Raw genomic sequence first — 26285 nt, 5'->3', positions numbered from 1 at the left:
TATTATATAAATATAGTTGTTAAAAGTATAGTACGTAATCACTAGCTCCATGTGAAATAAACCGGACTTACTAAAAACTACACTACCCTACGATTAGGTACACTGCCTATAGTGTTGTAGCAAGGTTTAGGTATATCCCATAAATAAATAAATAAAACTTGTGTAATTTCATCGTATTTTGTAGTAAACTATAATAGTCATCAAGTTTTTGGCGCCGCTGCCTGGGACTCGTTGAAAAATGCTATATTAAAACCATATTTTTGTAAAAATATATTATTTCTTATTTCGTAAAAATATTTTGTTTTAAGTGTTAAAAAAATATAAAAAAATAAAAAAATAATTTATATATATATATTTTTAAGAATTTTATTTATAAAATTAAAAAGTACTTTTATTTTTAAGATTTTAAAATATAAGTTTATTATATTTTATATAAATATTCTATAAATATTTTGTAATTTAAAAACAGAAAAAGAAAAAAAAATAATAAACTGGGCTGAATCCTGATCAGAGCCCAAATCTGTTTCTGGTAAACTGGACCATGTGATCGCATGGAAAGACAACACGAATCTCATGCGTTCGCATGAGTTGATTTGACAGCAATTGAACATCGTCTGCCAGAATTAGGGTTTCTGTAATTATAATTATTATTAATTAATTTTAATTAGGGTTTAATTTAAATATTAATTAGTTTAGTTTTTAGTTTTAATTTGTAATTTAAGTTTTATTAGTTTTATTAATTATTTAATCCTTTTATATAAATAATATAAAAATAATATTTTTTTATAAAAATTGTATTTTTATAACTTTAGTTTTATTTTTATATTTTTTAACTTTTTATTCATAATTTTTATATTTGTCATTCGTATTTAGTTCTAAACTTAGTTTTTGTCGTAGTTATTTTATACTTCTAGATTCTTAAGCTTTGCCGTAAAATCTCTTAAGTGTTTTTTCTTTAGATTGAGATTTAGGCGCTTTAGAATTTTACGACGTCACTTATCGCTTTAGTTTTAAATAAATTTTAGTGCCTTTTAAGTTATTGTCGTTTTGGGTATAGAATTCCTTTTAAGTTTTAATACCTTTAGGCGCAACTTTTTAGGTTTAGTTTTTAGACTTTTAAGTTTCGACGTTTTTCTTTCTTATTTTTATTTTTCGACCTTTCGTTTTTCGACGCGCTTTTTCTTTTTCATTTCTACGCTCTAGTTTTTAGAACATAAAATTTTCTTTATTTTCGTAAAATTTCGACGAAAAATTATTTTAAGCGATTAAATTGATAGACATCCAAAATTTTCAGGTTCGAAGTAATAGTCGAATTTGTTAGTGGCGAGTTGTGGGCTTCCGATTTAAAGGGTCCTGGCTACCTGCTGCATCTATTTGCTATTCGAAACGTGGGTAAAATCGGAAAAGTCTATTAACTTGATAACTTTTATAATTTTTATTTTTATAACTAATAGGATATTCAGTGAATGCACCGAGCAAAACGTTCACCACCTTTCATACGTTCACCACCTGTAACCAGATCGAGACATCTAGCTAATATTGCCGCTGTTGATTTTTCTTTAGAATCATCATCTAGTCAAACAAGTACTCCAACTCAAATTTCTGATAATCCATTTTTTGAACCCGACTTCACAATTGAGAACCCGGAGGATATTCAAGGACAATTTAGAGATCCTGAACCACAAATCGTTAAATCAGAATCCTCTAGTGATTCGAATTCAACAAATTCAATTATGGAAGTAACGGAACCTCTAAGTATGGAAAATCGAATGAGAGCTACACACACAGGCCAAGGTTACGCCATTATTCGACCAGACATTAATGCGTCAGATTATAAAATCAAAGGACAAACCCTACACATGGTAACTAATCAATGCCAATATAGTGGTACGCCAAAAGAAGATCCAAACGAACATCTTCGAACTTTTAATAGGATCTGTACTCTATTTAAAATCAGAGAAGTTGAGGATGAACAGATTTATCTCATGTTGTTTCCCTGGACTTTAAAGGGAGAAGCCAAAGATTGGTTAGAATCGTTACCCGAAGGAGCGATTGATACATGGGATGTCTTAGTTTAGAAATTTCTTAAAAAATTCTTTCCGGCATCTAAAGCCATGAGACTTCAAGGAGAAATTGTTACGTTCGCGCAAAAGCCAAATGAAACATTATATGAGGCGTGGATAAGATTCGAAAAGTTGTTGAGAGGATGTCCTCAACACGGTTTAGACACTTATCAAATAGTGCAAATATTCTACCAAGGTGTCGACATTGCTACACGAAAAGACATCGACACAGCAGCTGGTGGTTCCATTATGAAGAAAACCGTAACTGAAGCTCACAAAATTATTGATAACACAGCATCCCACTCACATGAGTGGCATCAGGAAAAAATATTTTTCGTTCATCTAAAGCGGCTAGAGCCAATTCTAGCCATGACTTTGATTCCGTTTTCGCAAAAATGGATGCTTTCGAGAGACGAATGGAAAAGATGAATAAAGATATTCACGCGATACGAATCAGTTGTGAGCAATGCGGTGGACCACACGTAATGAAAGATTGCCACATTGAGCAAACGATGGAACAACGTGAGAATGTTTCCTACATGAACCAAAGGCCGGGAAATAATTATCAAAATAATTATCAACCGCCAAGGCCAAACTTCAATCGAAATCAAAACATTCTTTACAATTCAAATGGACCCAACAATAACTCGTACAACCAACAATATCCGAATACCCAACCAACTCAACACAACAATTTCAATCAACAAAGACCTGGCTTGTATAAACCACCACAACAAACCGAAGAGAAAAAGCCAAATCTGGAAGAAATGATGTCAAAGCTAATGGAATCTCAAACACAATTTATTACATCTCAAACCCAAACGAATGAGAGGTTTGATCAGTCATTTAGAACTCAACAAGCTTCCATTTTGAATCTAGAAAAATACGTAGGTACACTTGCTAGCATGATGAGTGAGAGGGAATAAGGAAAGCTACCGAGTAATACTGAAGTAAATCCTCAGAATGAAAACGTTAACATGGTGTCAACAAATTCTGAAAAACCAGCACCAGAAGATGGGAAGGTTTTAGATGTGAGTAACAATGAAGAAGTTACACCACCACCACCACTCGAGTATGTAAAACCAGTGGTGGCACCCTACAGACCACCCATCCCGTTTCCAAGAAAAGGAGTTGAGTATGAGCAATTAATAAGTAATAAAGTTTGTGATACCTCTGGAAAGAAGAAGAAGAATAAGAAAGTACAAGAAACAAAAACCGTAAAGATAAACCCGGTGAAGACAGTTCCACTAAAACTTACACCCAAGTTGGGTGATCCGGGTGAATTTATTGTTCCTTGTCTACTTAGTGATTGTGTCATGTATGATGCACTAGCAGATTTAGGTGCGATTGTGAGTGTTATGCCTCTTTCATTATATAAGAGATTAGGTGTAGGTGAGTTAAGTCCAATGGAGATGAGTGTTCGACTCTTTGATCAAACCATTAAGCACCCAGTTGGAATTGCTGACAACCTACCCGTTCAAGTAGGTAATTTGACCTTTCTAGTCGTATTTATTGTCATTGACATAGAAGAGGACTCAAACATTCCTCTAATTTTAGGTCGACCATTCTTAGCGTCCACCGGGGCGTTATTTGATGTAAGAGAGGGTAGAATGACACTTAGTGATGGTGAAAAATTGGTCACCTTTGTGATTCGAAAGTCTAAATATCCACCAACCAAAACCATTGAACCAATAAAAACGATTGGTAAGAACCACGTTGTTTTACCAACTCCAACGGTAGTGCTTAACAATAATAAAATGCCTAAGTGTGGGGAAAATGAAGTAACACCTAATGATGACTTGATAACAAAGAACTCCGTTGTTGATACAAAATTAAATGACTCCGTTATTAACAGTTAAATGAAGAAACTTATTAAACGTATTCGCGATGCTAGAACCAAGGGGAACTTTAAGTTATGTAACCGGTTAGTATCCAATCTATCACCTAAAGAAAAGGCAAAACTAGTTGAATTTGTGGATATTACACAGGAATCTGACCAATGGCTTAAAGCAAAAATCACAGATATGCAAGTTGATTATGGTCCAAGAGAAATTAACGATGAAGTTAATCACAATTTCGACACCACAGCTACCTAAGTGTGGGGAGATTCAAATGTTCTAAGAAAAAAAATGCTGTCTAGAGTTAGTTGTTCTGTTCTCGTGTAGTACCGAGAATGGAATCCGATTGGTCTTTTTCACTAGCAGACACTAAAGAACTAGTCCCCCCCATTCAGAATTTATTTTTGTTTTGTAGGTTTTGTGTAAAATTAATACGCTTTTTAAATTTAAGTTTTGTGTGAATTTAAAAACAAATTTTACTTTATTTCATTAAGTTTAAAAAAATGATTTCTAAAATTCGTCGTAAGTTAAAGACTAGGTCGTAGAACCGAAATTGCTTTACCCGAGGGCGGATCGAAAAATTTTATTATCATTATTTTAATATTATTGATCTAAAGTATGCCAAAAAAATTAAAAAACCCAAAAATCTTTGCTTTTAAAACACTCGGTTTAAAACGACAAATTTTAATTATTCATTTAAATTGTTTTAATAAATAAAAGTTTTATAAAAAAAATATATTATATATATGTTTGTGGTCTATCTTATGTACAAAACAGGGTAAAATACGCATTTTCAAAGATTAGCAAACAGTTCGGAAAAGCAACCGTTTTTTAAGAAGAAAAAAAATGTGTGATAAAACAACAAAAAGAATGAACGATGATGCGCGCCATCTATCATTTGATGAGCTTTGTAATTTACAAACTGGGTATTTTTAATCACTTTTCTACACTAATCACCATCATGAATTTATAATTATAGTCTGATTTCATGCAAATGAGGGCATTGCATGATCTCAAGTGTGAGGAAGGGTTATAAATTCTCTCGGGTTTACACTTGGTTTATTTGCCAAATTTTGTGAAAATTTGAAAAATTTTCAATAAAATGAATTCAAAATCATGTTTATACATATTTATGAACGATAAAACTAGGTATTAACACCGAAATTATTGTTACCTCGGAAAGGACATAAATTGAGAAACAACCCAAAACGTTAGAATTCATTTAAAATGGAATAAAGGAGAATAAAAAGGCAAAGAAAGAAATAAAATAAAAGCTAAGTGTGGGAAGAATGCACCAAGTTCTTTAAAACAGATATCACATATTTTGTACAAGATTATTGCAGGTACTTTTGCTTTAAACAAAACTAAATAGTTTTACCCGATTTAATGTAATATATTTGAAAGAAAGATGGATCTACACGATGAATCAATTCCATCATTAAAAGGAAGTAAAGTTTTCCGAAAAAGACACGCGCTTCTTGATTTAGGTCAGGAAGTTGTCGTCCAGACCAGCTGTAGGTTGACGAAAAATCTAGAAAAGTCATCTCTAAAATCAGCAGGAAATTCACGAACCTCAGCATCAAACAGGGTCGCCAAGTGGTCAGACTTATCCTATCCATGAGAGGATATGTCTCGTAAAATGGGAAGGGCGCCATGCAAGTTAGCTTGATAAGACTAATGAATCAGAACCCCAGAAAGGATAATCTCCTTAAAGATTAAAAATCAGCTTTTAAGCCTGATATTATTCAATCCTTGAGATTGACCTTAAAGATTGAGAATTACAAACTCATGGAATTCGATGATATCTAAACTCGAGCTTGAACGAGAAAATATTTTGATCAAAATTAAAACCGATTTGTTTTCTGAAAACCTATTTTCAATACGTTCATTACTGTTGAACGTAAAATCCTGAGAATTCATCAGAATTCATTAGGTCACCTGAACCGAATAGGGTGTCAACCGTAAGAACGGTGGTTGCATAGCATGATCGAAGACAGGACCTTGTGCCAGACCGAAAAACTAAAGGGTGATCTTTGCTATTGCTCCTACAAAGGATAGTAATTGTATCCGACACGTTGTGGACCATGAACATCTGCATGTCATTAGACATTGCCTTAACAGTTGCTTGTTCATCGCTTTCCTTTACAACCGGACGGTAGTTTACTGAAAGGTAATATAAGGAGCAAGTATACTGGACGTGTTGCTTTCCTAATACAGGGATTAGCAAGTGGGTGACACAAAATCATAGGTTTTGAGCTAAAATTTTAAATATCTGAAACCCACAAAACCCACAAAAATATTTTGCAAACACCGGTGAAGGGTTATTCCGGAAAACTCGCTTGAAGTAAAATCTAGCTTGAATTTTCAAAAGATCAAATATTTTCATAAAGATCCAATTTCCTTAAAGGATCTAAATTTTCATAGTCATATGGGACTGTAAACCACATCGTTACTATCATTGTTTATACCATCGTATAAAAATCACTGATGTATAAAGTGTGAGAATAAAGAAGTGATTCTAGTGATGTTATATTTCAAGTTCTGTATTGCTTGAGGACAAGCAACGCTCAAGTGAGGGGATATTTGATAGTGCTCTAAATGAACATATATTTAGGCTCAATATCCTTCCAATATGTAAAGCTTTTAGTTACTATTGTTCTATTTTTATGTAATAATCGTTTAAATAAATAAGTGTGAAGACAAAAGAAGAAAAAAACGATTTGAAGACGCAAATGACCAAAAAGCTCAAATGTACAAGATATAATTCAAGTGGTTCAATTTATTGATGAGAAACGTCCAAAAATGACAAGAGTACAAGTCGCGAAACGCAAAGTACAAGATATCTAAGCATACGAAAAGACGTTCGAAAATCCGGAATCGAGACATAAACCGAGCATCAACGCGCGAGACAACGGACCTAAAATTACAAGTCTAATATGCACAAGAATATAATATATATATATATATTTATATATATATATATATATATATATATATATATATATATATATATATATATATATATATATATATATATAATTATATATATTATATTATATATTAAATAATCAGCAGCCGCCCACGTTTTTGTTGCATTTTGAGCTAATACAGCTGGCCATGCGATCGCATGGCCAGGGTGCCTAAACTCCATGTGATCGCATGGCACACTATAGCAGGCCAAGTCCTATAAATTGCATCGAATTCAGCCGAGTTATTTACACCTTTTTCAATCTTTCCTTCTCTCTATGTAATATATATTTATAATTATAATTTTAATTATAATTAAGATTAATAATAAATTATGGTTTATTTGGGTTATTGTAAGAAATGTTTTGCGGGTTTTAATTCAAAACTATGTCCGGGTAACGCTACGCGATAAATAATCACTGTAAGCTATGTTCTTCCTTTTTAAATTAATGTCTCGTAACTAAGTTATTATTATGCTTATTTGAGCCGAAGTAATTGTGATGTTGGGCTAAATATTAAGATGGGGTTATTGGATTTTGTACCATAATTCGGGTTTGGACAAAAGACAGACACTTATGAACATTGGACTATTGACTATTAATAGGTAGGGGGTATTATCTAATTGAATGACAACTCATTGGAACCTGTCGAACCTATCTTCAAATTAGTTAATCTAATAATAATTAAATTGATTACGAATGTCCTATTTAGTGACGTTTATAAGACATTGTTTACAGTCATTTAATTAATCAATTGGATTGGGTAATTGATTATTCATTTTGGCCAAGTGGATAAATTAATATATCATGGACTAATTAAAATAGGGGTGTATTACATACAAGGGTAATTGGTGTAATTGTTAACAAAGTATTAAAACCTTGGATTATACGCAGTCGATAACCTGGTGTAATTATTAACAAAATATTAAAACCTTGTTACAGTTTAAATCCCTAATTAGTTGGAATATTTGACTTCGGGAATAAAGTTAATTTGACCAGCATTTTATAATTATGACCGATGGACTATTATGGACAAAAACCAATTAGGTATCAAATAATACAGGACAAAGGACAATTAACCCAGGGTAATAAATTAAAATCAAAACGTCAAACTTCATGATTACGGAAGTTTAAATAAGCATAACACTTTTATTTCATATTTCATCGTACTTTTATTTACTGTCATTTTATTTATTGTCATTTTAATATTGTTATTTATTTTACGCACTTTAATTATCGTCATTTATCTTTACGTTTTATATAAAATCGACAAACCGGTCATTAAACGGTAAAACCCCCATTTATTATAATAATATTACTATATATAATTATATATATATTATATAAATATAGTTGTTAAAAGTATAGTACGTAATCACTAGCTCCATGTGGAATGAACCGGACTTACTAAAAACTACACTACTCTACGATTAGGTACAATGCCTATAGTGTTGTAGCAAGGTTTAGGTATATCCCATAAATAAATAAATAAAACTTGTGTAATTTTGTCGTATTTTGTAGTAAACTATAATAGTATTTCGTACCCCTCCGCTCGCACATCAAATGGCTATGATTAGAAAACTCTAAAATTTTATTAAATTGTTTTGACCCATGTAAATTATATAACCAAAAAAAAAAAAAAAAAACATTGAAACCATCTTCTACCTCCTTCTTCAACATATCCTAACAAAACAACCACAGCAACAAATAAAGAAGAAAAAACAATTAAAAAATTCGGTAGAAGAGCGTTGCGTGGACAACAAAAGGGAGGCAGGGTAAGAGACGTGGACAACAGTGAAACAAGGAGTGGAGTTGAAAAGAAAAGAAGGTGACAACCCCACCCCATCACTACAAGAAAAGTAAACATTTCCGACGACGCTTTTCCTGACGACAAATGTCGTCGAAATAAATACCACAATATAATAAAAAAATCACTTCTTTGTCAGAATTCTCTTCGTTTTTTACCAAATTATCTCGACGACATGTTGTCGAAGTGTCATTGGTAATAATTACTGATTTTTTCTTCACTTTTTTGTCTTGGCAACAAATAGAAAATGATTTTCCACCACATATTCCCGAAGACAAGTCATAGAGACTGTTGTCTAAAATGTATAAATATGTGTTTAATTCGTGTCTTCAAGCTAGACTGGAGATTGTAGGGAGTATGTATGTATATGTGTATGTATATTGTAGGTATGATGAAGATTGTTGGGGGAAGGATGTAGGTTTATACTTAACGATAATATTAATCTCAACCAATGTCAATAAGTGTTTTGATGATGACACATGCACATAACTAAAGGTGATGGTAGACATCTTGACATAAATATACAAGTTCACTAATCCACACTTACTCTAGCAAAAGACCAAAACCAAATAAAGCTTAAAATGAAAATATAAGCCACATGGTTTGGTCCACGATCGATCTCAGGTCAGACCGTTAAAGCCCTGCACCTTGGTTTATGAAATCAGGTGTGCACAATCGACCCCGCAGTCAACTGTGGGTCGACCGCAGAAGGTTCTGTCCAAACTTTTGATCAAATAAAGTTTGAACACTTCGGGACATCTATAATTTATGAAACTTGTTTAAACAAGCTTAGAATAGTCGCCCCCTTCATACCCAAAAGAGTTTTGGTCACTAGAACACTAATCTTGGTTAATCACACCTAATGACACCTTAATGATGAGTTATCCTTAATTAAGAATAACACATAAGTGTTACAGAAAAACTTGTGCTCCTAAAATGTATCTAGACATACTTAGGATGGTCATCAAGTCCCAACCAAGAGTTGCTCCTTCCTTGTACATGTGTTGAACATTAATGTATACTTATACATTAATCTTGCAAATGCCACATTGCAAGTAAAACTTACATAGCCTTGGTACAATGTTATATCATCACTATATGTTTAATCTTAAATTAATTAGTGATCTCTTGCTAGTCATTACATAAGTATTACTTGACTACTTACTATTAATACATGAGTATTATTTGACGTGCTAAATGCCAACTTGCTAGTAGTTACTTTATATATATATATATATATATATATATATATATATATATATATATATATATATATATATATAAAGTAACTTTGTCTTGCTATGTACTACAAGTTGGAAAACCATCAACTTGTATTTGGACTACTTCAATATACTTATCCTACTTGGATAACAATTGATGAGTCCTAATCTAGTGCTCTTAAAAGGATAAAGAATTATTAACACACATATGGAATTTGCTTAAGTCTAGAAACAAGTTTAAGAATGGTCTGGTCTTGATTAACTTAATGTCTTACAACATACTTAATTGATATTACTTGTTTCACTTGTTAAGACATTATGAACACACTTAATTAATCCACAAACAAGCTTAAAGATGAATATTAATGTGCTTTGTGATTAAGTGGGTTATTGTCATCAATGACATGTTGACCAACCAATAGGACTTTAGCAAGTGTGTTTATTAAAAATTAAAGATTATGAAAAAACTGAGATTGCCTCAAATAACTATCATAAGTTGTACCCAAGAATGTTAGACTTACCACTTTAAATATGACAAGTCACTATAAAGGTAATACATCCAAGATAAATGAACACTTAATGCATATAGTACTTGTATAGGATGTTGGGTATCTTTTGCAGGTATTAAATGAAATAAAGAGTCCAAGAATTTGAGTTCAAAATAGATTCAAATGGCTATACAACAGATACATGTTTTGGACTGTACCGCGTACGGTCGACCGTATGTTGAGCCGCAACAATGGCTAGTTTATTTCTCTCTCCTTATAAATAGCATGACTTGGAGAGCTTTGAGGACTCGACCCTCTTGCATGCTTCAACTCAAAATTTATCAGAGAATCACAAGATCATAATTCATATATATATTTTCTTGATTAGCAAGAGAAGTTGTATGATCTCATAGATTGTAGAAGGGTTGTAAGCTTACTACCAAATTACTATCTTTATGAGTTTACTTAGTGTTATATTATCCTTTGAATTGTCTTAGGATCTTCATCACTAGAAAGGGTGAGTCTTGTACTTTGCATATGCTAGCTTAGCTATCATCTTCCTTAAAGGGAACTAGAAAGTTGATTAATTTCATTAGGGGTTAATACTTGTTCAAGGTGAAGACAAGTTGATCTAAGTTAGAGATAATCTTTCGACGGGATAGAAGGATTAGTTTTGTTGTCTACAAAGGAGTACAAGGCATGTAAATCGAATCTCCACTGGGTTTGGAGAATGAGTCTTAGTGAAGCAAAACTCCCGATTAGTGAATCGAGGAGTGGATTAAGGTGGACTAATTAACATCCACCTGAACCATTATTAATCACTCTGTTTATATTCTTTACTTTACATTCCGCATTACTCTAAACATAAACATTACACATATTGAGTTTGAGTTGATTAAGTTGATCAAGGATTGTTCAAATCTTGTTGATCATTGAAAAAGTTTTAAAAATCTTATTAAGTAACTATTCACCCCCCCCCCCCTCTAGTTACTTAAAAATATGATGATGATCTACTCTAAGTAAGATGAAGATGATTGAAAATAGGATTTAGAACAACTATGTGCCAAGATTCATCGATGATGAAGGTTAGTTACACCGTGTAAGTGAGTTGGTTACCAGGGAGAGATTTTGGTGAAGTTTTGATGTAAAAGTGAGAAAATGATTACTATTCTTAGGTGTGGTAATGATATTTATACTCCATAACATCACCATTTACATCATAAAACTAACTACAACATATATCATATATTTCAGTCCTAACAGTCTCCCCCTTGATGTATGTTGTAAAAATACATCTTTGTGATCTTGACCTTTGGGGATCTCTTTACGGTCTTGAAATCTTCTCCTTGGAATAAGCGTAGTTAATAGTTGTAGTTGTTGACTTGGAATGGAGAAACTTCTTCTTTTGAAAAATTCTCCGTTGTTGGTTGTTGATGTAGTTGTTGGCTATGTCTTGATCACAATGGACACCATATTTTGGTTCTAACGTATTCTCCCTGGGTGTATGTTATTCAAATATTTCTAATTGGTAATTTTATTTAGCTCCACCTTAAATGTTGAATCTTCTAGCTCCCCCTCAATCAGACATAGGGAGTTAAAAGACTTGCTATGAAGAGTTGTTGTCGAAGATATGGTGCGAAAGTTTGAATAGTGGGTTTTCGGATTTGCATTGTCGTCATTTTTGGCATACAATTAGTAGGAACAGTCGATGTGATTAGCTGATCTTGCATTCCATCGATGTTGGATATCGGTTTGAAAGAGTTTTGGTTTAGCCAGATTCATGGGTCGTGGGTTAAAGGAAAGTAACTCTCTGAATTATTTTGAAGGGGTGGTTTTGAATGATTTAGCCGAGGGATTACTTAGTTACTTTGAACTTGGTTAATTTGGTTTAGAGGTAAGCTAACCGTATTGACCATGAAATCCGGTAATTTCCTCATATTTTTCATAAGTAGGTTGCAGAAAAGGTTGATTTATTTTGGAACCCGAAATAGACTCGTTTGGCGTGGCAAACAGATTTTAGAGGCTTAAAAACCTTGAGGATATTTAATAAAGGAACCTTCTTCTCATCCGTAGGAGAAGAACATTTGTCTTCCTGAATATGTGGCTTGGTGCATTTTGAGATTGTGACTTGTGTGCCCATTGACACCTTGTTGGTTTTGAAATTTGTATTAAATATAACATATTCGGAATTGAGATGACTATTTTCTGCTTGAATAGTCAAAATTTTCTGAGCTGAATGAACGTTTTCTGATTCGAGTTGATTATTTTTGTTGTAGCTTCTTATTTTGTGCTTTAAGCGTCGGAATATTGGTAGACATTGATTCTTTAGATTGTGAACAATATTGAGCATCCCAGTTGTTGAGTCGTTTTATGTACAAATCCACGTCATAAAGAAAAGGTATATCTTTTCATCACAATCACTATAAAGTTCTTTTTTAAAATCTAAGTGATCATATCCATTCATAGTGTTTTGAGATTGCCTCCTGTGTTCCATTGATAATGATCATGTGTCGAATCTGAAAAATCTAACAAATACACGAACTGCCGAAAATTTCATTAGAAATTTTAACGAGAATCGTTAATTCTTTTACTATGTTAGTCCTTTAGTTAGGAATTAAACAGAATAGTTAACAAAGTTGTTAAATGTGAAATAGGCTTGAAATGAACTTGGGCCAGATCTTGTTTTTGGGCTTCTGAACCAGGAGTGGGTCTGACTGATAATAAGCTTCGGCATGAGTTCTTCAACAAATAAAAAAATAACAATCTTTTGAGAGATTTGAACTAGTAACCTTGTCTTCACGACCAACAAATGCTTTTTATTGATCCATTGCTTCTAATTATGAAATAAAACATACTCTATATGGTTTTAATCTAATCATTCTTCATCATCTTTACAAAATAACAAATGAAGAACCATACTTTCTGAATGTGAAATCTTCTTTGATTCAATCGCGCATGTTAAACTGAATACAATATCAATCGTGCGTTTTAAATTATGGGTCGCGTTTTATACAATCTATGTCGCGTATATGTTCAATTTTGCAAAATTTTAGTCGAGTGATTTAACTTGAATGATTTCTGTTGTGCGAGATACAATATAGAGTGATTTCAGTTGTGTAAGAGTAAGATCAGTCGTGCGAGTGAGTTTCTAGCAAGCGTAAGTGTTTGTAACTAATTTTTCTAGGCAAAAACTTTTTCGGCTAATAACTCCGGCAAGATTCCAGTCGATCTGCAATTTCGATTTTTCTTATGAAATTTGAACCTACATCTTCCTATAGATTCTTGGAGCATTCTAGAACAACGAGGAATCAAATAGAAGCAGATTAACGCGTTGAAATTAATAAAACTATGAATCATGTTGAGAACTTTCGCTATGAACTAAAATAAAAATAAAACTTTTGATTTAGGACATTTTAGGCTAAACTTCAAACATGAAAAATGTTTAGTAACTCAATCCAAAGCTTTGTGAATGAACTTCAGGATCAAATGACGATTCACAAAATTGTTGACTGGAGCTTCTAAACTTTGACCGTCGATTCGAGAAGCTCAGATTGATCGATCAACTTCAAATTTTATTAATGAACTCGAATTGAACACAATTTGGGTACTGTATGAAGGTTTTTACGAACAGAGATGATGAATAGTATGTTTTTAACACGAATTGAGCTGCTGGATCGTTAGAAATTTATACTTTACGCTATGATACCAACTGAAATGTTTAAATTTTTGTTTAATTAATGTTTTGAAGCTTAATTGAAGATTTAAGGGAGTATGTATGTATACATATATGTAATGTATGTATATGTATATTGTAGTTATGATGAAGATGATGGGGATCTGCTGTAAGTAAGATGAAGATGATGAATAATAGAATTTAGAACAACACTGTACCAAGATTCATTGATGATGAAGGTATTTACAAAGTGTAAGTGAGTTGGTTACAAGGAAGAAGATTTGGTGAAGTGTCCGCGTAAAAGTGAGGGAAAGGATTACTATTCTTGGGTGTGGTAATGACATTTATACTCCATAACAGCACCACATACATCACTAAATCTGACTACAACATAAATCATATATTTGAGTCCTTACAGTGTACCATTTTTCATTTTTCCTTTTATTGGTTTGGCGCCAATCAGGAAAACAATTCCCGCCCTATAGGATTTACTTAGATAATGTTTAGTATGGATGAAGTGGATGAAAGAATGAAGGAGATAACTGAAATGACGAAATTTTTCTCACATGCCTGACGCATGTCAAGACTTGACCGAATTTATTAACTTCTGTTAGATGCAAGGACCACCCACACAACGACTTGAAATTATAGTGACCTCCCACGTCAAAAATAGAAGACAGAGACACTGCGTGAAATTTGAGGTAAAATACAAGGATAACCCAAGTAAATTTTTCTTCCTTTTAATAAATATGTTTTGATTGAGTATTTTGAGTTTTTTTCTTAGATATAATTAAAACAACATTTCTAGAAAAAGAAAGTATTAATTATTTTGATTTTGTTCTTCAAATTAACTATATTAAATGTTACGAAACAGTTATAAACTAAAATTTAGTAATTAATTTTATTCAACATAGAGAAAAGACAACTATGTAAGTAAAAAAAGAAGAAAAATTGCTCTCATGCATGAGCTTTAGGCTATAAACTACTGTCAAACTGATAAAAGAAGAAATTTTATCTACTAATGATTGTACATTTATAGTTATGTAGGATGTAGGATTTTTAATTTAAGACATAAGAAGTAATTATGTACAACTTTATGGCTTGGTTCCTCATTCTATTTATTTTTAGTAGTATTTTTTGTTGTTTGTTTTTTTGTTTTCTCTGGGATTTGTTTGTAGTGTTTTTTGATTTGTGCTTCGTTTTCGGGTTTATTTGGTAGGTTTTTGTTTACAGTTTTGTGGTACCTCTCTACTTTGTTTTGGTTTATTTCGTTTCGTTTGTAGGTTGTTGAGTGGACGAGTGGTTGTACACTCGAATTATCATTTGGGTTTTTCATCTATTAATGAAAGTGTCCTGTTTTATTTTTGTTTTTAGTTTTCCGGCTGAATAAAATCTTAAAATTAGTCACAAAAATACAAGGTAAAATGTTTTACTTGAGATTCCGTTAAGCAAATTCAAAAACCCAATGAACATCTAGCTACGTAAACTATTGAGTTTGAAGAATTACAAAATTTTAGAGAACCAACAAAACACGAACTTGTCAACATGAATAACAATTCTACCTGTCAATGTTTCATTTTAGATTTATTTATATAATATTCACACTTTAAAAAAAAGGAAATAAAAATACTAGATCGGAAGATCAAGAATTACAACTAGAGATGACATTGGTCACCTGATCTAGTAGATATTTACATGATCCACCCAATTAATTATGAATATGGATAATCTGAATGGATATGAATACAGATATTAATGAACTTAAATGGATATGAATATGAAAATAGATGAGAAGTTTTATCCATAGATATATCCATTAATACCCGATATTATAAATAAATAAATATGGATATATGCAAACACATTTAGTGCTTTACATATGCAATTACCTTTATATACATTTTTCTTGCAACCATATAATAAATTAAATATGATATATTACAAAAATATATGTATATTTAATTAAATAAACATACAAATTACACATTTAATCGGTTAGTAAGTTTTAATAGTAAATCTAACAAATTGTGATATTCTTCGACAAAATTATATGTTCTTGTGAATACATTTTAATTATGTCACTTTATATATATATATTTTTGTTATATTACGTTTTTGTGTTTAACGTATATAAGAAAATATTATTACATTTTTTGAATATCGAATGGATATCTATTAACCCGCTTAATTCACTGGATATGAAAATTGATGGATGAACTGAAAGGAAATCGATATGAATATGAATGAAGGAAACCAAAATGCAAATGGATATGAATACGACATTACTCGATCCATTTCCGTTCTATTGCAAATCCTAATGACAACTAGTAAAAGAGTAACAAAAAAACGAGCCCTTGTCGACATACAATTAAAACTTAAAGAAACGAACTCACCAACTGGGTGAAAGTTACGTAAAATTTAGGAAATAAATACCTGACTAAACACTATAAGATATGGAAACCTAGCGACCGACGTGAAGCACACCCATACAGCAACCACCGTCACAGATACATCATCAAAAATGGTTGTTGATTGATCGGGAAAAATATCCACACGCAAGAGAAGAGGAAAGAAAGTAAAAAAATAAACCACCAAATCACGAGTGAGATGTCGTGGTTGGAGAATGATAGAAACCTTATAACAACAATATAGCTAGAAAATTACTACTACGTACAATATAGATGGTGGCGGCGATGGAGTAGGGTTACATATAGTGGGAGAAGTGAAATAGTAGGTTAGGCGTTTTTTTCAGTTGTTTATATCCGTATTGTATTTATATAGGCCATGTTTGGTTAAAATTTTTTAAAACATTTAGCATTTAGCTTTTATAAAAAAGGCCATATCTCGTCTATTTATATAGGCCATGTTTGGTTAAAAAATTTTAGAACTTTTAGCATTTAGCTTTTATGAAAAGGTCATATGTCAGTAAAATTTTTTGCTTAGTTAGACAAGTTTTTAGCTTTTAAAGATTGAAAAAAGCTCTTAAATTTGAACGCTTATTGCATTAGCGTTTGAGATAATGTAGAGCTTTTTGACATGCAAAATGACTTAACTACCCAATTAAGATTATACCTCACGTGGATATTCCGTATGTTGATATTTTTCTGTGGCTTTGGTTAGACAAGACGAAAAGGAAGCTCACTTTTTCAAAAAGCTCCCTTAAAGTATATTTTAATTTTGATTAACCGACACGTATTTTGATAAGCAACAGTTTTAACCATTCTAAATATGTACTTTTTCATATTGGTCCTTAACTAGTTTACGAACTCTTGCTTCGCGTCGGGGGTTCGATTTTCAATGTATTTTATTGCGTTTCGCTATGGAGTTGTCAACTTTTAAAAATTTAACGCAAAATCAACGTGTATGAAAAGTACCTCAAATATTTAGCTTTTTTAAAAAGCGTCAGTTTAGCGTATAGTTAGTGACATTGTGTGCCTAAAATTATTTCGAGTTTAACGATGGTGTCGGAAAAATTTAACTCGTTGCGAGCGAGAAGATATGACCCGTTGAATATTTGGATGGAGTTTAGTTAAGATTTTTTATGAAAATAGTTATTTCGCACTTTACGGGGACGCTTTTAATTTTAGAACAAAGTTTGGAATTTTTTTTGGAAAAAGGAAAAAAAGGTGAAAACACAAAACAAAAAAAGAATGAAAGGACCAAAGTGCCTCTGGTTACTATTCGCGGTTTTTGTCTATTAGATATTATATAAATATGCATCTAATTCTTTGATGCAAAGACGTCTGTTACGTGTTAGGGTAAGATTAACGATACGGAGGTAATTTCTTTATTTTATATTATATGCTAGTTTAGTTTATACGCGACTTCGCACATTTAGTGTACTAAATAATAACAAGTTGTTGAACCCTCGCTTTGCGTCGGGGGTTCGGTTTTCAATGTATTTTATTGCGTTTAGTTTGTAAAATTATTTCGTGGCTAAAGAATGATGTCGTTGAAGCGCAACTCGAGTCGAACTAAAAGGTATAACCCGTGAAAGATTTAAATGTTATTTTAAATTAACAATATATGTCCATCTCCGCGTTTAGCTATGTAATTATCGACTTTTAAAAATTTAACGCAAAATCAACGTGTATGAAAAGTACCCCAATTTTTTAGCTTTTTTAAAAAGCGTCTGTTTTGCGTATATTTGGTGCCATTGTGTTCCTAAATTATTTCGAGTTTAACGATGGTGTCGAAAAAATTTAACTCGTTGCGAGCGAGAAGATATGACCCGTTGAATATTTGGGTGAAGTTTATTTAAGATTTTTTATGAAAATGGTTATTTGAAACTTTACCTCTCTGTTTGGGGGGTCGATTTGAATATTTAAAAAAAGTGTGGGGGTCTTTGTTGGTGTAGTGAAATTTAATTAGAATTTTTAAAAAGAGTGAAATGACGAAAATACCCCTAGTTACTATTCACCATTTTTGTCTATTAGATAATACTAGTGTTGAACCCTTGCTTCGCGCCGGGGGTTCGGTTTTCAATGTATTTTATTGCGTTTAGTTTGTAAAATTATTTCGTGGCTAAAGAATGATGTCGTTGAAGCGCAACTCGAGTCGAACTAAAAAGTATAACTCGTGAAAGATTTAATGTTATTTTAAATTAACAATATATGTCCATCTGCGCGTTTAGCTATGTAATTATCGACTTTTAAAAATTTAACGCAAAATCAACGTGTATGAAAAGTACCCCAATATTTTAGCTTTTTTAAAAAACGTCCGTTTTGCGTATAGTTAGTGACATTGTGTTCCTAAAATTATTTCGAGTTTAACGATGGTGTTGGAAAAATTTTAACTCGTTGCGAGCTAGAAGATATGACCCGTTGAATATTTGGGTGGAGTTTATTAAATATTTTTTATGAAAATGGTTATTTGACACTTTACCCCCCTGTTTGGGGGTCGATTTGAATATTTAAAAAAAAGTGTGGGGGTCTTTGTTGGTGTAGTGAAATTTAATTAGAATTTTTAAATAAATATGAAATGACAAAAATGGCCCTAGTTACTATTCACCATTTTTGTTTATTAGATTATAGTCATAATATATATATATATATATATATATATATATATATATATATATATATATATATAAACCGGTATAGAACAATAGGTACATCTTGTGATTTACAGTTAGCAATTCCCATATAAAAGACAAACTCAATTAAAGTACTAAGTGTTTTTTCTTCCTGTTCATTTTTGTTATTTTATTATTTTTTAACAGCTACAGCTAACTGAAAGGACCCGTTCATTTACATTATAAACGATTCACAATAGTTGATTACATTGCGAGGTATTTGACCTCTATATGATACATTTTACAAACATTGCATTCGTTTTTAAAAGACAATCTTTCTTTACATCGAAAATTGACAGGCATGCATACCATTTCATAATATCCACTATCCAATTATAAATTGATTTAATAATAATCTTTGATGAACTCAATGACTCGAATGCAACGTTCTTCGAAATATGCTATGAAAGACTCCAAGTAATATCTTTAAAATGAGCAAATGCACAGCGGAAGATTTCTTTAACACCTGAGAATAAACATGCTTTAAAGTGTCAACCAAAAGGTTGGTGAGTTCATTAGTTTATCATAATCATTTATTTCCATCATTATAATAGACCACAAGAATTTCATTTCCAGTTCTCATAAATATACGTCCCATGCATAGAGACAAAAATAATCATTCATATGGTGAACACCTGGTAACCGACATTAACAATATGCATATAAGAATATCCCCTATCATTCCGGGATCCTCCTTCGGACATGATATAAATTTCGAAGTACTAAAGCATCCGGTACTTTGGATGGGGTTTGTTAGGCCCGATAGATCTATCTTTAGGATTCGCGTCAATTAGGGTGTCTGTTCCCTAATTCTTAGATTACCAGACTTTAATAAAAAGGGGCATATTCGATTTCGATAATTCAACTATAGAATGTAGTTTCAATTACTTGTGTCTATTTCGTCAAACATTTATAAAAGCGCATGTATTCTCAGTCCCAAAAATATAAAGGGTAAAAAGGCAAATGAAACTCACCATACTGTATTTCGTAGTAAAAATACATATAACGTCATTGAACAAGTGCAAGGTTGGCCTCGGATTCACGAACCTATATTAATTATATATATTTATATGTTGGTCAATATTTGTATAGCAATTTAGGTCAGGTCATAGTGTAATCCTATCCTATAGCTCGAGTCTAACTCTACAGTATAGTAACATGTTATATTACTCATGCTCAATTAAGATTCTAGTAAAAGGTGACGTGTGAAACAACGTAACACAAATGGTTTCATAATCATAAAATAGTATTTTAGGTTTTTTTTTTTTTTTTTTTTTTTTAGAGAAAATCAACACAAAAAGTTAACTGAAAAGTTAACAGGAAAAGTCAAAGTTCAAAGTCAAAAGTCAAAGGTTAAAGTCAAAAGTCAAAGGTCAAAGTAAAAATGAGGTCGCATGCAAATATATAATAACTTATACAAAAATGATTTTCGGTCAAACATGACTAAACGGGCCACTTCAGCTATTTTTAGAAAAATTATCGGAACTCCGATTGATAAACGGCCAAAGATAAAAGTTACACATTACCAAAAAAATTAAGCATAAATATTACAGAAGTAAACTAAATCTAGACAACTCGTAGTTGCCAACGCGTTTTCGGCGTTTCAAAGTTAATTTTTCAGCTTTAATAAATTTACAAAAGTGACCGAGTAGCCTACTTTGGAGATTTTTAGAAAATTCCTCAAAACTCGTATTGACAAACGGTCAAAGCCTGCAAATTCTCGTTACCACAAAGATATAACATGATTTTTGGCAAGAGTAAACACATATCAGGCCGACCATGACAACTGATACAAAACTGACATTTTTAAATAAAAAAGTTTCAGCTCTTTTTAGAATTTTAAAATGTGACTAAACTGTCAACTTTGATGATTTTTAGAAAAATCGTCGAGACTCGAATTGACAAACGGCTAGAGTTGTTTATTAGACCTTACAGCAAAGAATTCAGTGGTATTTTTTTTATATATGAAACAACGCAGATCAGCGAGAATTTCAGTTCCTGTTTCGACATTTCATCAAAATTTGTAAAACTTCTTTTGTCCATAACTTGACAACCGTTCAACGAAACGAGACGTGCTTTATATGAAAATTCATCTACTCGACGAGTAGAATCCAAATAATCACTTTTTATAACCCAGAAAATTAGTTCACTAATTATCATCAGCAATTTTAATTACGAAATTAATTATGCAATTTGTTTATTTCATAACTTTCTAACCATTACTTGGATTCAAGTGATTCTTAAACCAAAATTCAACTATTTTTCGCTAGCTTTCCAACGACATGCATATCTTATACGTTATCTCAATCGTATATGTAACTAATTCAGGAATCAACATAACCTATCTAATGGCAATATCAAAAGTACAAGCATGCATAATCCTATATACTCGAGCACTAGTCAGGGATACACTATTAGTATGTAAAAATTAAATTATGAGTACTCACATATCAATATTGAGATTCAATATTGCAGGAAAGGTACGTAAACGCAACGGAGATGATAAACACTATATTGACCTCACGAGCATACCCATGAACCATACTCAATCACCTCCATAGCTATAACCCATAATTTCCTTAATCTTATCCCACTCGAAAAAACAACTTCGAAATCACTCGGACAGCACTCCGTCGTAATATTTTATGTATACTAATAATATCTTGAGATAATACGGAGTAAATATATATATGTAAATCGATTGAGAGAGTTTAGAGAAAACTATTTTCAAGTTTCTATGAAATAATGAAACCTATTGAATTCTATTTATAATAGATTTTTGAATTATTAAATTGAATTATTAAAGTATGAATTATTAAAGTGAATTATTAAAGTATGAATTATTAAAGTGAATTATTAAAGTATGAACTATTAAAGTGAATTATTAAAGTATGAATTATTAAAGTGAATTATTAAAGTATGAATTATTAAAGTTAAAGTAAAGTAAAAATAAAGTAAAGGTAAAGTTTAAGTATAGTAAAAGTATAAAACTATGTACGTATAATACGCGTATAAATATATATAATATTAATTTAAATCGTTATATATATTTAATAAAATAAAATATAAATATCGTTATCTTTATCATACTAGTTAAGTAATGAGTTGTCAAAAGTGGTTCTAGATATTTATAAAAGTTATATACGTTTTAATAATAAAGTTCTTTTTAAACTGAAAACGTTTTTGTACGTTTGAAACTAAATAGATCAATCGAGTCTTTATGAGATTCAATCTTCCACTATCCTTTGTCTAGTTCTCAATGATTGACAATTTGTTCATATTTATAAATCACTTTACCATTTTCCGAATATTGTTAAAATGAAAAGATTTCTCAAATCAACGTGGGCCTTTCAACAGAGACTTGTAATCATAATTCAATATATCTGATAATTCAATCATTTGATCTTATCTTCTAATTCCATTGATAAACATTTTGAAACAGATACAATCATATAAAGTATTTAATCTAATATTTTGTTTACGTTTCAAGTTATAATATATATACACATATACATATATAATCATATTCGTTTAATGGTCCGTGAATCGTTGGAACTTGGTCGAGGTTGAATGAATGTATGAACATAGTTTAAAATTCTTGAAATTTAACTTAACAAATATTGCTTATCGTGTCAGAAACATATAAAGATTAAAGTTTAAATTTGGTTGGAAATTTTCGGGTTGTCACAGTACCTACCCGTTAAAGAAATTTCGTCCCGAAATTTGAGTGGAAAGGTCGTGAATGATAATAAGTATGTTATCATGATGCATACGGGCTGAAAATTAGAGTTTTATCATCAGCGAATAATTTGGATAAACAATCTATTTATATGAAGAGTACGAATGAAGCTAACATAGAAGAGTGAAATGAGTAAGTGTAGATTCATCTTATCATTTGACGTAGATATGATTGATTCCCAGATTTTAAGGGATTTGAAGAAAATCTTCTTAATAAGATTTGACTCTCCGGTAATCAAGGGAATTAGGATCCGCTTTAAATGCGATCGTCCATTTTAATTGTTCTGTCGGAGATTTTCTTATAAATTCACCTCCTTCATTTCCTTACAACTCACACCATTTGTTGATGCATTTTATGCAAGTCCCTAGACATCTACCCACGTCCATTGCAGGTACAACAGTTTATAGGCCACCATGATTGCTCGTTATTATCCTATCCGTGGTTGTATGTGGTTACAGGAACTACAGGAACGAGATTTAGATGTTTGACTATGTTAGACTTAGTTAGACGTACGAGTGAAGCCTCACTAGTACGGCTGACAGGCTCATACGCATGGTTGATGCTGAGCTAAGTCACAATTACAACCTAAATGATAAGACACGCGTGAGTGATCACCCGTACGGTTGATGAAGCCAACTCGTACGTGTGATGAATGAATCGTATGGGTGTGTCAACAGCAGGGGTATATAAAGTCTTATGTTCTTCATTTTAGGTTAAGCCTCTCATTTATTACACACACTCAGATCTAGTGAGCTCCTTCGATTCTCTCTCAGTCCAAATCACCTAGGTGGTGAATAATAGCTCTAGGTGTTAATCTAATCACACTTGATTTAGTTGTGGTTTGACTAAATTAATCAAAAAAAAACTTAACCTATTCACTAGAGGGTTTGATTCACTTATTCTGCCATTGTGTGAGTTAAATCTGTTGATTTCTAAGTTCCTAGTCATGTTTCATCACCTTCTATTCTTTCCCCCTCAACTCATATTTTAAAGTATTCATCAATATGCTCCATCCAGTTCTGATTCTCGATATACTTCTAACTTTCATATCGGTCATTCTTCTTTTTTTTCATCTACCGCCGGAAGAATCTATTTACTTCTACTATACTCTTGGGTTTATAGTGTTCCTAGTTCTCCCGTGTCTTTATATTGCTATATGCATCGATATATATGGTTTATAATTTCTGGTTTGTCGTTGGGCTTTATATGTTCCCTTATATTTCAAAGTCTCTGCTTCTGTCTTCTATAATCATTATCATTCACAGTTAATGCTCTCTTTTATTTGCTGCAATTTATACCCCAATTTCTATTTCGAAGTTTTGTCCTTTCGTTTCTTCTTCTTGCGATTAAGCACCGCTTGTAATGGTCCAGAATTCATAGATACGAATTTCGAAATGAACATTGTTAATGTTCTAGGAAGGAAATTGTGATGGCACGATCTTCACTTGTCAAATTACTAAAATACCTTGGAAAAGGCCGAATCATCAAGAAATATTTTCTTGATATTTTAGATGTTAAATAGAATACAAGAGTCGTATAACATGGCACAAGATGATGTTATGATCTGTGAATCATCACGTTCCATTTAGAAACTCAGCATGACTTACTGTAATATAATCACATTGATCAAGTGTCATTATATTATACTAATTCATGCTTCAGCTCCCAACACTACTTCAAAATATTCCTATTTTAAACTTGAATGTTTCAGAATTTAGAAACTAAAATAGTTTCTTTTATGATGTAATACAGATAGCGCGAAGAGGTAAATGATTCCAAATAAGAAAAATTAATATCTTCAGAAATATGGAGGATATTTATAATGAAAGATATGATGATATTTTAGAATTTTTAATATCAGAGGATGATGAAGAATATTGTCCGCAGGGGTTTAGAGTCAGGAGCAAGGTATTCGTTAATGACTTCAGCAGATACTGAATTATTTGGATCCTTTGAAGTCAGGTTCAGTCTTTGTAATTTGTCCACAGCCTCCTTCCTACTTTGCTAAATCTGTTTTCCAGTTCCAAGACTTCTCTTTTTCTACGCTTTGCCAACACACCTATTCATTATCATCAAACTTTTACTGTTAAGGTCGTTTATAGTTTTTTTGCTGCTTCATCAGTATTTTTCCATTTTCTGAGAACCAATTCGTAGTTCGAAGTGTTTTTCAGAATCTTCACATTCAAATTAAGTCCAGAAGATAGACGTTATATATACACATATAACCGTTGGCGTAGACATGCTGCGAGATTTCAAAATACTGATTGCTAATTCCCAATGATTCGTATGGAAATTCTCATTACAAGATGCGAATGAGTAAATGATGGGGTTTCAATGAATAATTATAATGACTTTTTGGAGAGGCTAAAGTCAAAGGGTAATGAAGTTGTTGATACATCTGTTAATAATGTGGTGGAATGTAAAAGGTTCCCTGGTAACGATGGTGTATATCTCAAGGTTATAATAAGGTTAGTCTGACTGAAAAGTCGAAGTTGACTTGCTGGAGCTGTGACAAAACTGGCTACTTTGAATAGGAGTCGCAAAGTTATTTTTGCTAATAAATGCTAAAGAATCTGACGCGGATACGTTGTTTAAACTTTTACTTTGGTTTCAAGAGTTTTTCAGGTACATAACTGTGGGTAACATGTGGTTGGATCATCATCTCGATTGCTCATCATTCGAAGTGTCTTCAGAAATTTTCGAAGGGTTTGAACACAGATTGTAATCGTTAATATACATTTGATGTTCTAACACAGTTTTGAAGTCAAAATATAGCTTGTGAAAGATGTAATGATCTAAGAGTGATGATTTTGGTCATATCTCAAGTTGAATTTTGAGATTTCAAAATCAGAATATGTAATTAAATTTTGAATGAGTATGGTTGTTTTGATTTCTATAAAAGAATGTATATTGTTGTGAAAGTAGGGAGTATAATGGATGATTTGCTGAATCAGATTCGAAGAATGTAATATATTAATTGTGAATTTATATATCTCTCGGGTATTACCTACCCGTTAAAAAAAATTTCACAATTAATATTTTGTACAAAAGAATTTTATTACAGTCTTTATAAAAATATATATATGTATATTTTTTTCAGATGTAACATAGATTTAATGAGTTAATGTTAAATTAAACTCATTTGATTTACGGTTGAAACTAGAATTGAATAATCCCTAAAGGCTTTAAAAAGTACATAACTTTTACGCAGTATTTCTTTAATGACATTGAAATTATGAATCAATACTTCGTTATTTGTTGATGTATGATGTTCGGTTCGTGGAATTCTTGTGAATTTCGCAAAGTACGAATGATGTTATCTGAAAAGTTTCAGGTACATCGATGATGAAAGTCTAAAATCAAATATATACTTGATTTATTATGAATTGGAATTTGTTGAATTGCGACAGAGATTGT

General features: G+C 31.8%; 1 non-coding gene across 1 annotated transcript; it reads right to left on the bottom strand.

The window, feature by feature from the left end:
* Positions 1–2117: 2117 nt before the first annotated feature.
* On the bottom strand, positions 2118–2224 carry LOC139873962 (small nucleolar RNA R71). The gene has a single exon (XR_011767671.1). It is a non-coding gene; the product is annotated as a small nucleolar RNA R71 (small nucleolar RNA).
* Positions 2225–26285: the final 24061 nt, after the last annotated feature.

The sequence above is a fragment of the Rutidosis leptorrhynchoides genome, chromosome 10 (genome assembly GCF_046630445.1).
Source record: "Rutidosis leptorrhynchoides isolate AG116_Rl617_1_P2 chromosome 10, CSIRO_AGI_Rlap_v1, whole genome shotgun sequence".
In the NCBI taxonomy this organism is placed as follows: domain Eukaryota; kingdom Viridiplantae; phylum Streptophyta; class Magnoliopsida; order Asterales; family Asteraceae; genus Rutidosis; species Rutidosis leptorrhynchoides.
This window is presented reverse-complemented; position numbering and strand designations above follow the sequence as displayed.